This window comes from Mobula hypostoma, chromosome 23 (genome assembly GCF_963921235.1).
Source record: "Mobula hypostoma chromosome 23, sMobHyp1.1, whole genome shotgun sequence".
Lineage (NCBI taxonomy): Eukaryota > Metazoa > Chordata > Chondrichthyes > Myliobatiformes > Myliobatidae > Mobula > Mobula hypostoma.
The window spans coordinates 54,133,805-54,155,686 of record NC_086119.1 but is presented as its reverse complement, the minus strand read 5'-3'; the positions used below and the strand labels follow the sequence as shown (position 1 = coordinate 54,155,686).

Genomic DNA, 21,882 nt, shown 5'->3' with positions numbered 1-21,882 from the left:
AACTGCAGGAGCCCTGACTGAAATATATGCATCATCAATAATGGTGGATGAAGTGCCAGAAGACTGGAGAGTGGCTAACATTGTGCCACTCAACCATCAGGCTCCTGAACCAGAGGGGATAACTTCACTCCCCCCAACATTGAAATGTTCCCACAACCTTTGGACTCACTTTCAAGGACTCTTCATCTCTATTCTCAATAGTTATTGCTTTATATTATCATCTCATTTTTCTTTCTTTTTATATTTGCACATTGTTGTCTTTTGCACGCTGGTTGTTTGTCCGCCCTGTTGGGTGCGGTCTTTCATTGACTCTATTGTGTTTATTGTGAATCTCACAAAAAAATTCATCTCAGGGTTGTATATGGTGACATATATTTTCTTTGATAAAAAATCTGCTTTGAACTTCGGACTTTTGAACTTCCTATTTAAGAAGGGCTGCAAAGTAAAATCTAGACACGACAGTCCAGTAGCATAACAGCTAGGCTCGATAAGTTAACGATAGCAAATAAGATATACTGGCATTTGGAAAGACAGGAATTTATTTGGAATAGCATAGTGATTAGATCATAAGACTTAGGAGCAGAATTGGGGCATTCGGTCCATCAAGTCTGTTCCATCATTCCATCAAGGCTAGCTTATTATTCCTTTCAACCACATTTTTCTGCCTTCTCCCAATAACTTCTGACATCCTTCCTAATGAAGAACCCATCCGGCATGTGTTCCAGCAAGATGGCAGCGCGACTAGTCACAGCTGCTTCTCCGGGGTCGACAAAAGTTGATGCCATTCTACTTAAATGTACATCTAACGACCACATGATCCTGCTGTGAATGCAAAGGACTACAGGTCTACACCATCAGCAAGTTACTGGCTGGCAGAGATAATGAAGGAGCTGCGCAACGTGCTGCTGCCTGAATAGATCGAGGCTTACAGTCAAATAGCCAGTAGTGCCATGGTAGCTTCTCTTCAGATCGCAAGTCCCCTTTCAACATTGTTAATCTGGTACACCGCAAGTTCGATCGCTGATTTATTGGATACGAGTGGGGAGGATGGAGCGGCCTAGTCCTTTGTGATGACTTGGCCTAAAGCCACAGTGTCGTCTTCTTTCAGCCACACAGAGTAAGGGGCGAAGCCGTTGCACTTCACTGAGAACGGTGTGGCACAGTTCCAGAATGGAATCGAAGCTGCCTTCCCAGGGTTTCGCTTGGCAGAAGGCGAACTCTGTTGCGGCCAGCTGTATATTTTTAGCGGCACTCAATGGACTGGGGTCTTAAGCTATGTAACACGCTGTAAGGTTTATGTAATGGCTTCTATGTAATGTTCCACTGTTAAGGTAATGGTTTCTTTGTAGCAGCAATGTTTGGGTTATGATTAGGGATAACAGGACTTTGGAATGCAGGGGCTATCCAATGGGAGAAATGTTGTCCTTTCTTGTGTGCCTGGGAGCCAGGTTTTTCACGGTCTTAGGTCGGCGAGAGAAGAAGAAGGAAGACACATGGGGAGAGAGCTGGTAGACCACCAGATGGAGTGGACCAGGAGCGAGGGTCTGAAGTTCGGCGATGCTTGGAGGAGGTCAATGGTTGGTGCAGAGCCGTAGCAGTGAGCTCCAACGTGCACTTTTGACTTTTCCTTCAAATGGGCCCTTTTACTTTTTATTTTCTTTACTAACCCTCTATCCAGATTAAGATTTGGAAAGTTCAATAATTTAATTGCATATAGTGTACTGTCGGATATTTTGTGGTGTGGATTTGTAACCAGGCAACACATCACGCAGCATCCATACATATGAAATTTCTCAGTTTGGCAGGGCCAGAAGTTGTTTACCCCTAGATGAACATGTGCTGGCTGAGCCTGAGGTTACATATATTGCATATTCTGCGTCATCGTCTTTTTATTGATATTCTCTGTAGGTTTGTTGACTTGTATAGCGGGGGTCAGGACTCTTATGTGATTGTGATCTTGTGTGTACTTATTGTGTGTGACTGTTGGTAATGTGGCTTTGCAATAACACTGTCTTGTTTGACTGTATTCATGAGTATTCATATATGGTTAAATAACAGTTAAATGGATTGAATTGAATGGAATCAACCTCCGCTTTAAATGTACCCAAAGACTTGACCTCCACAGCAATATCGAAGATCATGTTTCACAAATGGTTATTTGAAATGGTAATCAGGAAGGTTGTTAGATATTGTCTAAACAGACTTCAGTAAGGACTCTGATAAGGCCTTGCATAGTGAAGTGTGTTATAAAAGATAAATCACACGGGATCCAGGAAGAACTAGCGAAATGCATACACTATTGGCTTAATTAGTGCGAAGCAGAGGATGATGTTGGAAGCTTGCTTTTTGAACTGGAGGGCTCTGACTCTTGCTCAGTGATGGGCCCACGCATAATTTGGATAAAAATGTACACGGCATGTTTAGGAAGTTCACAGATGACACTAAAATAGGTGATGTCATTGAAAACAGTTATCAGGATTTACAGAGGGATCTTACTTAACTGGGTAAGTGGGCTGAAAGTGGCAAGTAGAATTTAAGTGGTTAAGTCTGAGTTGTTCATTTTGGAAATACAAATCAGGTAGGGCATTCACAGCCAACAGTAGGGTCTCGAGGGGAGTTATAGACAGTGGAATCCAAGTGTACAAGTACGTGGTTTCCTGAAAGTGGCGACACCAGTAGACAGGTGGTCAACTCTGGCCTTCATTAGTCAGGCTATTAAGTATGCAAGCTGGGATGTACAAGACATTGGTGAAGCCACATTTCCAATACAGTGTTCAGTGCTCTATGAAGGATGCAACTACGATGGAAAGAGTGCAAAGAAAAACAACGTCAAATTTGCTCCTGTGGTGAGAAGCCTAGAAGAATGCTGGTCTTATTCTGAAATGGCCTGGTGGCGAGTAAAGGGCCTGTACTGTGCTGTACTATTCTATGTTCTATAAGTGATATATTGAGGATAGACTTGAGTAGAACGTTTTATTGGCCTTATTTGGAAGACCTGTGTTCAGTTCTGAGCAATGAATCTCATAAAATATACATTAGCCTTTGCAATGATAAAAATGCAGATTCGCCTGAATGACACAAGGTTTAAATTTCGAGAAGCAAGTGGCCTACTTCTGCTTCTATTATCTTACGCTCTTCCTGCAGCATGTTCCTTTTGCTGGAGTTAAAAATCGTTATGCAAGTGAAGCTAAAACAAAGACAATCGACAGACCCAGAAACCTCAACCTTTAATGAAAATGATTTGTATTCATCCCAGAGAAATAACATTGTTGAAGTGTATAGTTACAATGTAATATCTTAGAAATGTCAAGCTTAGAACACAAAGAATCAACATGTCCATTTCAATTTCCAGCACATTCAATGGATTGCTAAGATAAACAGAACAGATTGATTAGTTAGGCACAATTGAAGACTGATTTTAAAATTTCTCATCTTTGCATCCAAATACTTACAGAACCAGACATAAGGCACCAGTGTAATATAAGTAGTCAGTAACTACATTGTACCTAATCAATTACTCAACTAAAGGAAATAAAGGAGCCAAATATTTCATTAAAATAGACAAACAATCTTGTTAACAATGGAACTGCATTTGAAAATCATGATTGCCGAGGAACCGATCCAATGGAACAACAAACTAAGGTTGTAATTTGTTCACTGAATTGAAAATGAACGGTACCTGCCATCTGTCTGCATGCACCATGAACATGAAGAATTTTCAATGTAGGTCACTAAAACACTGAATAAAATTGCTTACAGTAGAGCAGTTCTGGTACAGAGTCCTCACATGGCTGATAGAATGTATTTCCACTGAGTCTGACAATTTAACTTTTTCCTTCCTATTGATAAACATTTCTATGTCCTGTTCTGATTAAACTCTTCATGCCAAATGTACATAACAGTGTTACCTTTCAAGTGATTGAATGTTACAAAATGTTACATTAAGATAGATATGACTAACTGAGATTATGACAGACTGACTGCGGACAGCCATGCTAGACAGTGACCGAAAACCGATGTCCCATGCTCAGCATTTTCAACATGGTTTAATTCTACAGGGAAAGCGTTCAAATCCCCAATCTAATTCACTGCACAGAATTACCAGCAGCACAGAATTAAGGTAAAATTAATGTATTTTGTCAGTGTGCATGTTGAACTATTAAATTCACAAATGCAAATAGAATGAAAAAGGAAAAAGTTTATGGTTACTGTAAAATTCTAGATCACATTAGTAGTAATCGAAGGTGAGTTTATCTAATTTTCTTTTCCCACGTGCTGACTATACTCTTGTTTATGTTATTTGTTTTTAAGATACATCCTAAAATTGTCCTGTAGTTTTATACCTTTTTTATTAACTGAAGGAGTACACAATGTTCCCATAAAAATATTTTAACACTTCCATGGTAATGATTTGTTCCATAGCAGCCAATGGAGTATTTCTGAAATGTTCAAAATAACTGAAAACAATTTATGTAGAAATGCCATACAAGGAAAGAGAACTTTATTTTTAACCTTCCTACAACAGGGATGGGAAAGGAGGAAGGAAGCCTGAGGTCTTTCGCCTGCAGTCCATCACATGTACGCCAAAGCAATAAAATCCAACGTCTGGTCTGTTCTGATAACTTATTCAGTCAGGGCGATGTTAACATCACAAAATGGGATGATCAGGAAAAAGAATGCACTTCAATCCTGAAATACAACGGTAAATGTTAAGTAGAGCATCATGACTAAAATGTCACTTGACCTGACAGCATAAACTGAAAGCTTCATCAGGAAGACCAGTTCTTAAACCTATTATTATAGGCATCCGTTAGTCTCGTGAGACCATGGATTTGCGCTTTGGAAGGTTTCCAGGGCGCAGGCCTGAGCAAGGTTGTATGGAAGACCGGCAGTTGCCCATGCTGCAAGTCTCCCCTCTCCACGCCACCGATGTTGTCCAAGGGAGGGGCATTAGGACCCATACAGCTTGGCACCGGTGTGGTCGCAGAGCAATGTGTGGTTAAGTGCCTTGCTTAAGGACACAACATTCAACCAAGGCTCGAACTAGTGACCTTCAGATCACCAGACGACCGCCTTAACCACTTGGCCACTCGCCAACCTACTGAACCTATTAATCCTATTGAGGACAGTAAAACAGGTTAGATACTTTATGAAGAGTGCTGCCGCCAATAGTCGAGCAGCTTAAGCTTGCAGGGAGCAGGGCGAGGCAATGGTGTGAACAGAAGAGCAAGGCTGTTTTTAAAAACAATGTGCTGACAGGCAGTGAATTGAAGTAGAGTGAATCAGATTGAAATTCTAGGACAGACAGTAAATTAGAGACTAGGAAAGTAAAGTTGAAAGAAATTGAAATGTTGAAGGTTTCAATAGCAATGTATGATAGGAGAAAGCTTAAACAAATGATATACTGAAGGCAACAACATGCAATCTTGATACAGACTTGAAACTCAGCAATATGCTTAAAGTCTGCATGTTTTTTGTTCAATGTGGACACAATAGAAAGTGCAACTGGGGGACTGCAGTTGCTGGAATCTATAGCAACATATAAGATAGAGGAACTAATGTCCAGGTATTCTGGATGAAGAGGCTTGACCTGAAACATCAACGAGCCATTTTCCTCACTGATGATGCCTGACCTGCTGAGTTCCTCCAGCATCAAGAAGGTTGCATTGTGTTCTTTATATTTACAGATGACGTTTATTTACTCAACCAGATTATTCTGTCCAGCTATAGCTCTCCCTCTCTCTAGTTGTAACCTCTGAATTCCCACCCATGTCACTAATTTTCACACCAATTTTAGCATAATAATTTTAGCAGGTGTTCAAAGGATATGCATGGTTCAGTACGTCACTTAGTACAATCCTCTGGGCATCTTAGGGAGCTCGTTATGTTAACAGAAATAGGAATTATTGATAATGCTGATTGATTTAGAATATCATCCAAATTCAATTTACAATGGCACTCTCAAAAATGCAAGGTGCTCCTCACCTTTTGAGTATACAAGAATACAGTGTCTCTGCAAATAATTTTTAAACCTCATGCTGCTGCACACATGAAAACTATATTGGAATCTCTGGTGCAAATCTTCATAGTACAAACTATAAATTTCATAATTTATGTATTTTCCAGCAATGGATGCATTTTTCCTTCTTCGTTTTTCAGGATACAGGCATCACTGACAAAGCTTCCATTTACTGCCAACCCTTAAATGTCATTGAAATGGTGCTACTGACGCAGCCATTTAGTATTCACCTTCTGAGCAGCTGCAATCTCTGTTCAAAATACTGTCACAACACAGCTGGATAAGGAAAGAAGGAAGCAAAGCTGTAAAATTTGTGTATCTAAGAATCAGAATGAAGACTAAATTAGTAAACTGGTTTATTATTATCACGTGAGGTACAGTGAAAAGCTTCCCTTCGCCATCCATCCTCATCATTTCATTACAACAGTGCGTGGAGGCAGTACAAAGAAAAAAATGACCAAATGCAGAAGTGTTGCAGACACCTCTGGTGCACAAAATGCACTACTCCAAATTACCTGGAAAGGGTGCTCTGGATAACATGGCAGGAGTAAGTTAAAAAGTTCAACATGGCAGAACAAGATGGGAAAGAATGTGAACATTAATGGACTATGTAACCATGTAAGTGAAGATCCACTCAGAATGCTAGAAGGGTCAGGGGATTAGAAGGTCAGAAAGGGAATAGCATCTGGTGGTGGCATCAGAAATTGCAGAGTCCATTAAATGGCAGTGGGCCAAAACTCAGAGAGTGGGGGGGGGGGGAGAGAAAAAAAGGATGAGAGCAGACACGTAGAAAATAAAAAGGACACAGTTCAGTACCTATCAACAACACTGGTGGAAATTCATAATCAAAGGAAAAGGAAAATATATTAGAAAAATTTAGTCAACATGCCTGTGAGGTTCAGCCTGCAGCAGATACTGTAATTATCCTAACTCTCCACTGGAAAGAGACAATCAAGGAAGGGAAAGAAAGAACTATAGATGGAGTATGTGAAGGAGCACATGGAGCAGAATGAAAAACAGCCAAGACAATGAACCTTTTTGTTTCCATGCCATGAGTGAGAGGTAGCATCAGTCTCAGGAAAAACAAAAGAGAAGTGAAAAGTGTACAAGATAGAGCTGAAAGAGTTTACACTCCACATATCTTACAAAGAGACTTACACAGCTTTTATTTGTAATTAAGAAATAGAATCAAAAAGGGAACTACCCTTAATTCATCCGGTCACAGACAAAGAACATACACTCAGTGGCTACTCCTGCACATTAACGCAAATATCTAATCAGCCAATCATGTGCATGCAAACATGGTCAAAAGGTTCAACTGGTGTTCAGACCAAATGCCAGAAAGGAGAAGAAATGTGATCTAAGTGACTTTGACTGCAGAATGTTGGTGCTAGACAGAGTGGCTTGAGTACCTCAGAAACTGCTGATCTCCTGGGATTTTCATGCACAACAGTCTCTAGAGAATGGTGCGAAAAATAAAAATAAACATAAAGTTGATCTATGCCATAAAGAACTCAGGTTACTTGAGGGCAAAGGAAGGTCCCACAACTAGAAAGGTTTCAAAGGTACATTTAATGTCAAAGAAATGTAGAAATTACTCTATATACATTCTGAAATAGTTCTTCTTCACAACTATCCACAAAAAAGTGGAGTGCCTCAAAGAATGAATGACAGTTAAATGTCAGAGCCCCGGTCTGCCACCAGCAAAAAAAAAAAAGCATTGGTGCCCCCACTGAACACTCAAGCATGCAGCAAAGCACCTATAAAGACACAGACTTGCAGTACTCCAAAGAGTACTCATTCACCTGGTGTTCAACATACCACAGACTCTCTCGCTCCCTAATAAGGGAAAAAGAGATGTCTCCGTTTCACAGTGAGAGGGAAGACATAACAAACAACTCACTGATTTACGATGTTAAAAGTCCATTGCATCATTTTTTCCGAGCTCTCTGCCCGAAGAACTCAGGTCTCTGGGCACACAGCCAGAGATCTTCCATCTCCCACGGCACACCGATTCCCTGCAGAGGCACTGACCTTCGGTCCATCCACCTCCAGAGCCACGAAATCCCGAAACTCCGAAGGCACGCTAATCTTCTAGGCTGCATTCTTGGCATATCAAAGAATGCCAAGTTGTTCCATTGTTTAAAAAGGGTTCTAAGAGCAAACCTAGCAGTTATTGGCCTGTGAGTTTGACGTCAGTGGTGGGTAAATTGATGGAAAGTATTCTTAGAGATAGTTTATATAATTATCTGGATAGACAGGGTCTGATTAGGAACAGTCAACATGGATTTGTGTGTGGAAGGTCATGTCTGACAAATCTTATTGAATTTTTTGATGAGGTTACTAGGAAAGTTGACGAGGGTAAAGCGGTGGATGTTGTCTATATGGACTTCAGTAAGGCCTTTGACAAGGTTCCACATGGAAGGTTAGTTAGAAAGGTTCAATTGTTAGGCATTAATATCAAAGTAGTAAAATGGATTCAGCAGTGGCTGGATGGGAGACACCAGAGAGTAGTGGTGATAACTGTGTGTCAGATTGGTGTGCCTCAGGGATCTGTACTGGGGTCCAATGTTGTTTGTCATATATATTAATGATCTGGATGATGGGGTGGTAAATTGGATAAGTAAGTATGCAGATGATACTGAGATAGGTGGAGTTGTGGATAATGAAGTAGGTTTTCAAAGCTTGCAGAGAGATTTAGACCACTTAGAAGAGTGGGCTGAAAGATGGCAGATAGAGTTTAATGCTGATAAATGTGAGGTGCTACATTTTGGTAGGACTAATCAAAATAGGACATACATGGTAAATGGTAGGGCATTGAAAAATGCGGTAGAACAGAGGGATCTAGGAATAATGATGCATAGTTCCCTGAAGGTGGAATTTCATGTGGATAGGGTGGTGAAGAAAGCTTTTGGTATGCTGGCCTTTATAAATCAAAGCATTGAGTATAGGAGTTGGGATGTAATGTTGATATTGTATAAGGCACTGGTGAGGCCAAATTTGGAGTATTGTGTACAGGTCTGGTCACCGAATTATAGGAAAGATGTCAGTAAAATTGAGAGAGTACAGAGGAGATTTACTAAAATGTTGCCTGGGTTTCATCTCCTAAGTTACAGAGAAAGGTTGAACAAATTAGGTCTTTATTCTTTGGAGCATAGAAGGTTGAGAGGGGACTTGATAGAGGTATTTAAAATTATGAGGGGAATAGATAGAGTTGACGTGGATAGGCTTTTTCCATCGAGAGTGGGGGCTATTCAAACAAGAGGACATGAGTTGAGAGTTAAAGGGCAAAAGTTTAGGGGTAACATGAGGGGGAGCTTCTTTACTCAGAGAGTGGTAGCTGTGTGGAACGAGCTTCCAGCAGAAGTGGTTGAGGCAGGTTCGATGTTGTCATTTAAAGTTAAATTGGATAGCTATATGGACAGGAAAGGAATGGAGGGTTATGGGCTGAGTGCAGGTCGGTGGGACTAGGTGAGAGTAAGAGTTCAGCAGGGACTAGAAGGGCCGAGATGGCCTGTTTCTGTGCTGTAATTGTTATATGGTTATGTGGTTAATAAGATATGTTATCAAGGACAGACTCAAAGAATTTGAAAAAAATCTGGCAACCGTTACTGTTGTATTTAGAAGAGACCGACAGCTGAACTAAGTGTGGGGGGCAGTAGGACCTAAACAGCACATACGGGAGGGGTGAGGGGAGGGGAGGGCTGGGAAGGGGAAAGGAGACGGGGTGGTAGGGTTTCCTTTGCTTTTTGCTTGTTTACTACACATACATTCATTTGACTTTCATTATGTTATTATAAGAAAGAAAAGGAAAAAAGTAGCATTGTACTTTAGGACATCGTCGGTTGTGGTTAAGCTGATGTTGCTTCACAATAAAAACATTTGAAAACAAAAAGCAGGGGTCCCTGCACCGACCCCGTGGAACTCTACTGGTAACTGACAACCAGCCAGAATTGGATCCCTTTATTCCCACTCTCTGTTTTCTGCCAATCAACCAATGCTCCACCCTTCCACTCTCTTTTACCCTGTTTGTACTTAGAAAAGCTTTTAGTATCTTCTTTGATATTAGGCTCCAGCTTCCATTCATAATTCATCTTTTCCTTCCTAATGACCTTCTTAGTTTCATTCTATAAGTTTTCAAAAGCTTCCCAATCCTCTATCTTCCCACTAGCTTTGGTCTCTTTTGCTTTTACTTTGGCTCTGACTTCACTTGTCAGCCACAGTAGCGTCCTTCTTCCATTCGAAATTTTCTTCCTATTTGGAATATATCTGTCTTGCACTTCCCTCATTTTTCACAGAAACTCCAGCCATTTCTGCTGTGCTGTCCTTCCCGCTAGTGACCCTTTCCAGTCAACCTTGGCCACTTCCCCTCTCATGCCTTTGTAATTTCCTTTATTCCACTGAAATATTGACACATTGGAATTTAGTTTCTCCTCAAATTTCAAAGTGAACTCGACCATGTTGTGATCACTGTTCCCGAAGGGTTCCTTAACCTTAAGCTCTCTTATCACCTCTGGATCACTGCACAACACCCAATCCAGCACAGCTGATCCCTTGGTGGACTCAACAACAAGCTGTTCTAAAAAGCCATCCCTTAGGTAGTCTACATTTTCTCTCTCTTGAGGTCCAGTACTGGCCTTGTTTTCCCAATCCACCTTCATGTTAAAATCCCCAACGATAATCATGACATTGCCCTTCTGACGTGCCTTTTCCATCCCCTGCTGTAATCTGTAATCCACATCCCACCTGCTGTTTGAAGGCCTGTATACAACTGCCATTAGGGACCTTTTACCCTTGCCATTTCTTAACTCAACCCATAGAGACCCTACACCTTCCGATCCTATGTCACCCCTTTCTAATAATCTGATATTATTTCTGATACACAGGGCCACACCACCTCCTCTGCCTACTAACCTGTCTTTCCGACACACCATATACCCTTGGACATTCAACTCCCAACGGCAGCCATCCTTTAGCCAAGTTTCAGAGATGGCCACAACGTCATACTTGCCAATCTGTAGCTGAATTTCAAGATCATCCATTTTCTTTCGTATGCTGCACACATTCAAATACAGTACTTTCAGTCCAGTATTTTTTGCTTTCTCTTTCAACTACACCATGCCTCTATTGCCCTGTAATTCATCCCACTGGCTGTGATTATGCCTCATCTCCTGTCTGTTCTTTCTATCATCTCTGTTTCATGCTGTCTTTGATTTATTTCTCTATTCCTGTTCCTCAGCCCTATCACTCTGGTTCCCATTCCCTTGCCCCCTCAGAGAGAATGAATGAGAGTGGGGAAAGAGGGGGAGAGGATGGGGAGGGGGGAGAGGGAGAGGTTGGGGAGAGAAGTGCAAGTGGGGACAGAGTGGATGGAGAGAAGAGGAAGAAAGGGGTGTACAGAGGGGAAGAGAGGAGGGAGTGAGAGGGAGGAAATCGGGTCTAGGGAGAGGAAGGAGAGTGGGTGAGGCTGGGGAAACTGGGGGAAAGAGCAGGGAGAAAGGGGGACAAAAATGGGGGAAAGTGTGGGTAGAGAGAGCCGGGAAGAGATGGGGATTGAGAGTGAGTGGGGGAGAGAGGTGGTAGAGGGGAGAGAAGGGGAGGGTGAGAGAGGGGAGAGAGGGAGAGGGGGTGAAAGAGGGATGGGGAGAGAGGAGGTGGAGAGTGGGAAGAGGGGAGAGGGAGAGGGTGGGAGAGTGGGGAGATGGAGGGAGAGGGGAGGGAGTGGGGAGAGGTGGGAGAGAGAGTGGAGAGAAGTGGGAGAGAGGGAGAAAGGGGCTGAGAGGGGAAATGAGAGGGGGAGGGGGGAAATGTAGGGGTGAGGGGGAGAGGGTAGGAGGGAGGGGAAGAGAGGGGAGGGAGAGAGAGGGGAGAGAAGGGGGAGAGGGGGGTTAGAAAGTAGGAAGTGGGGATAGAGAGGAGTAGAGAGGGGAAAATGAGGGGGCGGGGGAGAGGGTGGGAGAGAGTGAGGAGCAAGGAGGAGAGGGTAGAGAGAGGGAGAGAAGGGGAGTGGGAAGAGAGAGGATGGAGAGGAGGGGGTAGAAAGGGGTGTACAGAGGGAGAGAGAGAGAGAGAGGGGAAGTGAGAGGGAGGAAAGGGAAGAGTGGGGAGACAAAGATGGTGAGAGTGTGGTAGAGAGAGGGGGAGAGATGGGGAGAGAGAGTGTGGGGGAGAGAGGTGGTAGAGGGGGGAGAGAAGGGAGTGAGAGAGGGGAGAGAAGGAGGGTAGAGAGTGGGAAGGGGAGGGATAAGGGGAGAGGGGGAAAGTGGATTGGGGAGAGAGGGTAGATGGAGGGAGGGAGGTGGTAGAGGAGGAGAGAGGGGGTAGAGAGTGGGAAGAGGGGAGAGAGAGGGGGGAAATGGGGTGCGGGGAGAGAAAGATAGAAAACCTATAGCACAATACAGGCCCTTCGGCCCACAAAGCTGTGCTGAAGATATCCCTACCTTACTGGAAAAAATAGTTTAACTACATAACACCTCATGGGCCTGATTTTATTCTCACAAGTCAATGAATATGTTGTAAAAAAAAATCACTCCCTACTTGTACATAGTTTTCTTCTTTCGATTATTCTTTCTTTCCTCTCCTTTCTGTAAGTGTATACCTCAGATAACTATTATGTGGAGATTTGTGACAAATATGATTATATGATATATATGTACAGTATCTGAAATACATCTTATGGAAGTGTTTCTTTGATGATTAAATACAATAAAAAATAAATTACAAAAAAAAGAAATTACTAGGCTTACCCATAGCCCTCTATATTTCTAAGCTCCATGCACCTATCCAAAAGTCTCTTAAAAGACCCTATCGTATCCGCCTCCACCACCATTGCCGGCAGCTCATTCCACATACTCACCACTCCCTGTGTAAAAAACTTACTCCTGTCATCTCCTCTGTACCTACTCCGCAGCACCTTAAACCTGTGTCCTCTTGGCAACCATTTCAGCCCTGGGAAAAATCCTCTGAATACCCACACGATCAATGCTTCTCATCATCTTATAAGTAGAGAGGGGTTGGAGAAAGAGGGGGAGAGGAGAGTGGGGGAGGTAGTGGAGTGAGATGAGGGGGAGGAGGCTGGAGAGAGGGGAGAGAGTGGAGAGAGAGAGAGGGAAAGAGAGTTGGGGTAGAGACAGCAGGTAAAGAGGGGGAGAGAGGGGAGGAGAGAGTGGGGAGTGAGAAGGAAGAAACTGGGGGAGTGAGTCGGGGAGGGGGTAGAGGGGAGTGGAGAGGGGAACAGAGTGGGAGAGAATGGGTAGAGAGGAGAGGAAAGGGGGAGTGGGATAGAGAGAAAGTGGACAGGGGAGAGAGGTGAGAGAGTGGGGAGGGGGAAGGTGGAGAGAGTGGTGGGGAGAGAGGGCAGAGAGACCGGGTGAGGGGGGAGAGAGGGGGAATAAAGGGGGGAGAGGATTGAGAGAGTGAGGGAGGTGTGTCGAGAAGGAGAAAAAGAGGGGGAGAGTGGGGGAGAGGGGGTAATAAGGGTGGAGACAAAGAGGGAGTATTTAAGATCTCCCCCATCTCGTTTGGCTCCACACATGGATTACCATACTGATCTTCCAGAGGATCAATTTCTCCTTTTGCAATCCTTTTGCTCTTAATCTATCTGTAGAATCCCTTAGGGTTCTCGTTCACCTTGTCTGCTAGGGCAACCTCACGTCTCCCTTCAGCCCTCCTCATTTCTTTAAGTGTTCTCTTGCATTTCATATTCTCCATAAGCGTCAATTTTGTTCCTACTTGCCTATACTGCAATGCAGCTCATTTTTTTATTAACCAAAGCCTCAATATCTCTTGAAAACCGAGGTCCCCTGCACCTGTTATCTCTATCGTTTATTCTGAAAGGCACATGGAAACTTTGTACTCTCAAAATTTCACTTTTGAAAGCCTCCCACTGACCAAATACACCTTTGTAAGTAAACAGTCAGTCCAATTCACACTTGCCAGATCCTTTCTGATACCATAAAAATTGGCCTTTCTCCGATTTAGAATCTCAACCTGCGGACCAGATTTATTTTGTGTATTTACTTTGAAACTAATGGGATTGTGATCAGTAGATGCGAAGTGTTCCCCTACACAAGCTTCTGTCACCTGTCCTGTCTCATTCTTGAATAGCAGATCAAGTATCATGCACTCTCCCATTGGGACTTTTACATACTAATTAAGGAAATTTTTCTGAACACAGTTGACAAACTCTATCCCCTCTAGTCCTTTTACTGTATATATCAGAAAATATTTTTCGGATATTTTTCTCCTTTTGTGAGCTTGCCTTCATATTTAATCTTTTCTCTCCTTATGGTTTTTAAAAGCTTACAAATCCAATAACTTCCTATTATTTGTTGATATATTATATGGGCACTCATTTGCTTTTACATTGTCTTTGACTTCCTTTGTCAGCATGGTCGTTTCATCCTCCTTTTATAATACTTCTTCATTTTTAGAGTGTATCTATCCTGCACCTTCCAAATTGCCTGCAAGAATTCCAGCCATTGCTATTCTGCTAACAACTTTGCTAGTATACCCTTATAATCAGCTTTAACCAGCTCCTCTCCCACGCCTCTGTAATTCACATTATTCCACTGTAATACTGATATGGTGAATTCTATCATATTATGATCATTGGTTCTAAGGGTTCCTCTACTGTGAGATCCCTAATCAAATATATTCCTATTTGCCAAGGACATGTGTTGGATTGAATATTTGGAAGTGAGGCCATGCAAGTGGTGGCAATGTCAATGTGTGGAGCATTATGTGAGCATGGCACTGAAAAAAGTGGGGATGAGACGGGAAAGGGGCAGTGAGGGTGATGGAAACAGAGTCACTGAGAATGTCATCGAGGAGGGGCAGAAGAGAGGGTTGTGTACAGAGAGTCTGAATGCCCTGCACCCACCAACTCCCAACTCACTGACACTCTCTCATCGTGCACTGGTCACTTCTCATCTTTTATTGCTGCTGTTCCACGTATTTACATACAGTATACTATTGCTTGTTTTATTATAATAGTGCCAGTACTATGCATTTTGCACTTTGTCATCCTGTCAACCCTCAGGCCATGCCACTCAGACTGTGTTGCTGGACCCTTAACGGTGTTGATGTACAGAGGGATCTCGGGGGTCAAGCCCATCGCTTGCTGAAGCTAGCTGCACAGGTTGATTGAGCGCTGAAAAAAGGCCGACAACATGTGTGTCTTTGTTAGTCTAGGCACTGGGTTCATGAGTCGGGAGTTGTGTTGCAGCTTTATAAAACTCTGGTCAATCTGCATCTAAAATATTCTATTCTATTCTGATTGCAGCCAATTCGAAGCTGACAGGAAAGCACGTGTTACAACAGTGGTGTGCAGAGGAGCGTTTCTGAATGCACAGCATATCACACCTTGAAGTTTATGGGCTGCAGCAACAGAAGATCTCCTCTACCCGATAAAGTGTACAGGAGAGTCTTACTTTTCCACACCTCGCCATCATCAGCTAGGACTTTACCATCAGTGGTGTCATCTGCAAATTTGTAGATGTTGTTTGAGCTGTGCCCTGCCATACAGTCATGAGTGTAGAAAGAGTAGAAGCAATGGACACATATTCTTGAGGTACGCCTGTGTTAATTGTCAGTGAGGAGGAAATGTTATCACCAGTCAGTGCTGATTGTGGTCTCCCAATAAGGAAATGAAAAAGAGATAGAGAGATCGGGTTTAGAAGCTTGGTGATTAATACTGAGGTGATTAATAGTATTGAGCGCTGAGTAATAATTGATTCCCTGACATCTTTGGCAGACATCTAGGTACTCCAAAGCCAAGTGGAGAGCCATTAAAGGCTGATTTATACTTGTGCATCAAATGTACACCGTAGGTACAGCATAGCCGTGAACCTTACGCTGTATCTACGCTAACCCCTATGCTGTAGCCTAACGTGCACCTCTCCCAAAATATAACTACGCGTCATGGCGTCGCAGACCGCAACAACTGTGACTGGTCCACTTGGTAGCATTGCATTTCCTCCTACACTGTAATAGCTTGCCATTGGGCGACTGAAGGGCAGGGAAGGAACTCTAGCTGTAATGCTTTCCATAAGGCTTTACAGACCTCCGAAATTATGGAGGACCCTATGCTTGATGCCAGTTTGTAGCTAGCTGCTACAGCCTGCTGACTTCCACCTGAAGCTAAAACTCGAATGGTGATTGCCAGTCTCAGAGTATACTGTGTGTACACTGATGCGAAATAAATGGTTAGAGATGATGAACCAAATCGTCAAATCTACCTGCTGACATCCGAAAATATTTGTAATGCATTTCCTCGTCCATGTCTCTCAGTGGCCGGACAAGCACAGAAAATTCACCCTCCTTCAGTTTCAGTCGCCATTGTTTGAAGTTTGAGTTTCAACACGAAGAAACTCAACACAGTGGCACAGAAACCCCGCCGCCACCTAGCGTTTTGGCGGTGAATTGCAGAGCGACGCAGACACACCAACGCACAAGTATAAATGCTCACAACATGTACACACAAGTATAATTCAGCCTTAAAAATGCATCTGCTGTAGACTGGCTGTGACAGTAGGCAGATTGCAGCAGGTCCTTGTCCTTGCTCGGGCAGAAATCAATTCTAGCCACGATTAGACTCTCAATGTACAATGTACAAAGTACAAAGTAAATTTATTATAAAAGTACATATATTTCACCATATACAACCCTGAAATTCATTTCCTTGTAGGCATATTCAGTAAATCTAAGAACCATTATAGAATCAATGAAAGACCGCACCCAAAAGGTTGGACAAACAACCAGTGAGCAAAAGGTTTTTAAGTAAGTTTTTTACACAGAGAGTGGTGAGTGTGTGGAATGGGCTGCTGGCGACGGTGGTGGAGGTAGATATGTTAGGGTCTTTTAAGAGACTCCTGGACAGATACATGGAGCTCAGAAAAATAGAGGGCTATGGGTAACCCGCGGTAATTTCTAAGGTAAGGTCATGTTCGGCACAGCTTTGTGGGCTGAAGGGCCTGTATTGTGCTGCAGGCTTTCTATGTTTCTATGTTTCTAAAAGACAACAGACTGTGCAAATATAGGAAATAAAGAAATAGTTTTTAAAAAGAAATAAATATGAAGAACCTGAGATGAAGAATCCTTGAAAGTGAATCCATTGGTTGTGGAACAGTTCAGTGAATGAAGTTGAATAAAGTTACCCCTCTGCTTCAAGAGACTGATGGTTGAGGGGTAGGAACTGTTGAGTGATGTGAGTCCTGAGCCTCCTGTACCTTCTTTCTGATGGCAACAGCCAGAAGATGCGTGAGTTGGGTGGTGAGGATACTGCTTTTCTGCAACAGCACTCCATGTAGATGTTCTCAGTGGTGGAGAGGGCTTTCCCTATGCCACGTCCACTACTTTTTGTAGGATCTTCTGTTCAAGGCCATATCAGACCATGTTTCAACTGGTCAGTATACTCTTCGCCACAACATCTATAGAAGTTTGTCAAAGGTTTAAATGTCATGCTGAATCTCTAATTCCAAGGAAGTAGAGGCACTGCTGTGCTTTCTTTGCAATTGCTGAGCACAGGACAGGTCCTCTGAAATGATAACACTGAGGAGCTTATAGTTGCTGGCCCTCTCCACGCCCAGTCTCCGGCTGAGAACTTCATCCACACTAGATGTGAGCACTGCTGGGCGACAGTCATTGAGACAGTCCTGCTGCTCTTCTTGATAAATGGCCTTTTGAAGCAAATGGGAATGCAGCAGTGAGAAGCTGAAAATGTCCTTGAACTCCACAGCCAATTGGTCAGCACAGGTTTTCAGTACCCTGCCAGGTACACCCGTGAGGCCTGATATCTTGGGAGGGTTCATCGTCTTGAAGAGTGTTGTGATGTTGGCCTCCAAGTTCAAGATAACTGGCTCACCAGAAGCTGTAGGGATTCGCACAGGCGTAGGTTTACACTCCCTTTCAAAGTGCATATAAAAGGCATCGAGTGCATCAGGGAGTGAGGCATCACAGACTTTAATGCTGTTAGGTTTCACCTGATAGGAAATAATGGCATGCAAACCCTTCCACAGCTGTCATACATCTGATTATATCTCTAACATCACACAAAATTGCCTCCTTGTTCTCCCAATGGCCTTCCGTAGGCTGTAGCTGAACTCCTTGTAGGATTCTGAATCACCGACGTTGCGGCTGCAGAATAAAGATGATTACATGTGCACTGAAACTTCGAAACGTACAGTGTAATGTGTTGTGAAGCATCAATAACTGACATAGTCGAAGATTCACTGGACAGCCCACAATTGTACTCAGCGCTAACCTAGCGTGTCCACAAGTCTTTAACTCTCAACCATAGGTCTTTGGAATGTGGGAGTAACCTAGAGCATCAGGTTTTAATTGCTAGCTTAATTAATTTGGCACAACATTGTGGACTGAAGGTCAGGTTCCTACACTGTATTGTTTTATCTAGTTATTTGTTTATGTATTTATTTATTTATTGAGATACAGCTAGAATAGGCCAATCCAGCCCTTTGAGCCATGCCACCCTGCAACCCTTGATTTAATCCCGGCCTAATCACAGGACAATTTCCATCTGCCAAATCTGCTTGTAACAAGGACTATTCTAATGTACTTCACTTCATGCAAAAGACAAAACTGCATTTGTGCGAAGCGTATGTCACAAATCCGGTTCTCTTTAATTCATTACAAATCCAGAATGAGCCATTCTATCTTACTCAAACGGGTCTAAAACTGATCATGTCACGATCCAGTCATGATGGAAGAAGTGATCTAATGTCAGGTGTGTTGTGACAGTTCAAGGATTTTCATCACGAGCAGTTCACAAGAGGAAGACAGGAAAAGTTCCCAATTACAGAGACCCAGAAAAAGTATCACACAACCACTATTTGTGTTACTTTGATTACATGGAATCGAAGGAGAGATGAGAAATTGGATAGGCAAGTTGGAAGCAAAGGATGACGGTGGAAAGTTGTTTCTCGGATTAGAGGCCCATAACTAGTAGTGTACCTCAGGACTGGATGCTGGGCCCATTAATTGTCATCTTTTTGATGAGAATGTACAAGGCATGGTTAGTAAGTACGTAGAAGACATTCGCCTGTTAGGGCACAGTAGTACGTACTCCAGGGGAAGTGTTTTGTTCCGTGTTCTGATAGACTTCCAGTCTCCTAGATAACCACATCAGCACTGGGTGCACCGAGCTGCAGTTCCTCAGAAAATATATTAAGAAATTGGAGCTGCAACTCGATGACCTTCGGCTCATGTGGGAGAATGAGGAGATCATGAATAGGAGCTACAAGGAGGTAATCGCCCCTAAGTTGCAGGAGGCAGATAGCTGGGTGACTTCCAGGAGGAAATGGGCTGCCAGTGCAGAGTACCCTGGTGGCTATTCCACTCAATAACAAGTATACCACTTTGGATACTACTGAGAGGGACAGCCTACTGGGGTGGGGGGTGGTGAGCCGCAGTGACCGGGGCTCTGGCACTGAGTCTTGGGCTGAGGCTCAGAAGGGAAGAGAGGTGAAGAGGACTGCAGTGGTGATAGGAGATTCCATAGTCAGAGGAACAGAGACACAATTCTGTGGGCATGATAGAGACACCCAGACGGTATGTTGCCTCACAGGTGCCGGGGTCAGGAAAGTCTCGAATCAGGTCCATCATGTTCAAAAAGAGAAGAGTGAGCTGCCAGAAGTCCTGGTACATATTGGCACCAATGATATAGGTTGGAGAAGTGAGGAGGTCCTGAAGAAGGATTTCAGGGAGCTGGGTAGAAAGCTGAAAGGCAGGACCACCAGAGTAGTAATCTCTTGATTGCTGGCTGTGCCACGTGCTATTGAGGGTAGGAATAGGATGATCTGGCAGGTGAATGTGTGGCTGAAGAACTGGTGCAGGGGGCAGGGGTTCAGATTTATGGATCATTGGGATCTTTCTGGGGATGGTACAACCTGTACAAAAGGGATGGGTTGCACCTGAACCAGAGGGGAACAAATATCCTTGTGGGCAGGTTTGCTAGAGCTGTTTGGGCAGGTTTAAACTAATGGAAACCAGGGGAATGGGGGATGGAAACCAGAGAGATAGCACTGACGATGAGAAACTTGGTTTACAAAGAGAGGCGGAGTGTAGTGAGACTGCTAGCAAACAGAGGCTGGTGATAGGGCAAAATTGCAATGGATAAATTCAAAAAGGGTGAATACAAGGCTGAAAGTGTTATATTTGGATGCACGCAAGATTCGGAATAAGGTACTGTAGATGAACTTGCAGCACTGTTAGAGATTGGCATGCATGACATTGTGGACATCATTGAATCATAGCTGAAAGATTATAGCTGGAAGCTTAACGTTCAAGGATACATATTGTATCGAAAGGACAGACAGATAGGCCAAGACAATGGCATGGCTCTGTTGATAAAAGAAATAAAATCAAATCATTAAAAATAAGTGACATAGGATCAGAAGGGATTGACTCATTGTGGATAAAGCTAAGGAGCTGCAAGCATAAAAAGACCCTGATGGGAGTTATAAACAGACCCCCAAACAGTAGTAAAGGTGTAGTCTACAAATTACAACAGGAGATGGCATATGCATGTCAAAAGAGCAATGTTACAATCATCAGGGGGATTTCAATATGCAAGTAGAATGGGAAAATCAGGTTGGCGCTGGATTCCAAGAAGGAGAATTTCTAGAATGCCTGCGAGATGGCTTTTTAGAACAGCTCCTGGTTGAGACCACTATGGGATCAGCTATTCTGGATTGGGTGTTGTGCAATGAACCAGAATTGATTAGAGAGCTTAAGTTAAAGGAGTAACTTAATATTATAATATGATAGAATTCACCCTGTAATTTGAGAAGGAGAAGCTGAAGTCAAATGTATCAATATAACAGTGGAGTACAGGGAGTTACAGAGGGATGAGAGAAGAGCTGGCCAAGATTGATTGGAAAAGAACACAGGGAGGGATGACAGCAGAGCAGCAATGGCTGGAGATTCTGGAAGCGATTCGAAAGGCACAAGATAAATACATCCGAAAGAGGAAGAAGTATTCCAAAGGCAGGATGACACAACCGTGGCTGACAAGAGAAGTCAAAGACAACATGAAAACCAAAGAGAGGACATATAATAGAGCAAAGATAGATGGGAAGTTTGAGGATTGGGAAACTTTTACAACCAACAAAAGGCAACTAAAAAAATCAGAAAGAAGGAAAAGATGGAATACAAAAATAAGCTAGCCAATCATATTAAAGAAGACACCAAATGTTTATTCAGCTACATAAAGTGTAAAAGAGAGGCGAGTGTGGATATCGGACTGCTGGAAAATGATGTTGGAGAGGTAGTAATGGGGGATAAAGAAATGGCAAATGAACTGAATAAGTATTTTGCATCAGTCTTCACAGTGGAAGAAATGTGTGAAGTTACCATAACTAGAGAGAAGATTCTTGGGAAACTGAAAGATCTGGAGGTAGATAAGTCACCTGGACTCGATGGTGTACACTCAGAGTTCTGAAAGAGGTGACTGAAGTGATCTTGGAGTCATTAGTAATAATCTTTCAAGAATCACTAGGTTCTGAAATGGTTCCAGAAGACTGAAAATTGCAAATTTCATTCCACTCTTTAAGAAAGGAGAGAGGCAGAAGAAAGGAAACTATAGGCCAGCTGATCTGACCACAGTGGTTGGGAAGATGTTGGAGTCGATTATTAAGATTGAGGTCTCAGGGTACTTGGAGACACATGATAAAGTAGGCAGAATTCAGCATGGTTTCCTCAAAGGAAAATATTGCCTAACAAGTCTGTTGGAATTCTTTGACGAAATAACTAGCAACTGACAAGGGAGAATCAGTTGATGTTGTGTGCTTGGATTTTCAGAAGGCTGTTAACAAGGTGATACACATGAGGCTGCTTAACAACTTGCA

General features: G+C 43.0%; 1 long non-coding RNA gene across 1 annotated transcript in view; it reads right to left on the bottom strand.

Moving 5' to 3' along the window:
• The window catches only part of LOC134336655 (uncharacterized), a 113,166-nt gene that overhangs the window by 8,773 nt on the left and 82,511 nt on the right, over positions 1-21,882 (bottom strand). The gene's annotated exons all lie outside the window — the stretch shown is intronic.